Here is a 552-nt window from a genome sequence, read left to right on the forward strand (position 1 = left end):
AAAATGATGACACTGCGGTGTATCATTGCTTCTCTTGATTAAGTTCCAATTGTCTAGTACTTGTATAATGCACTCACCTTTCTGTGGCTTAGATGCAAGGGGGGGGGGAGGGGAAGAAACCTAGGGAAAATCCTACTTGTTCAGTAACAATTATTGCACTTACAAATTTTAAAAACTGAAAATACCTATTGATTTCAGGTATTATTAAAAATGCTTATAAACCAAGTTTTTAGCAAATTTAAGACAGGAAACAATATAGAAGGAAAAATTTCTTCTTTTTCCCTTCTAAATTTATTCTATGAAGTATATGGTGATACTATAGATCTAAGTATTGGGGATTTGCTTGAATACACACATGAGTAGTGCCCTGCCCTAAAGACTGCAATGTATGGGACAAGTTGTTTGCTAATAATGGCAAACAAAGGCTATTTTGCAGAATGGTGGAGCTTCCAGATAAAGTGTCATTGTTCTGCTTAAGTAGTAGATTAAAGTGTTTCTTTTTTTTCTCTAGTGTATTGATAGTTCCACTTCTACACAACCAGTGAAAGTTTT

The sequence above is a fragment of the Cariama cristata genome, unplaced genomic scaffold (genome assembly GCF_000690535.1).
Source record: "Cariama cristata isolate BGI_N322 unplaced genomic scaffold, ASM69053v1 scaffold26084, whole genome shotgun sequence".
Classification (NCBI taxonomy): Eukaryota; Metazoa; Chordata; class Aves; order Cariamiformes; family Cariamidae; genus Cariama; species Cariama cristata.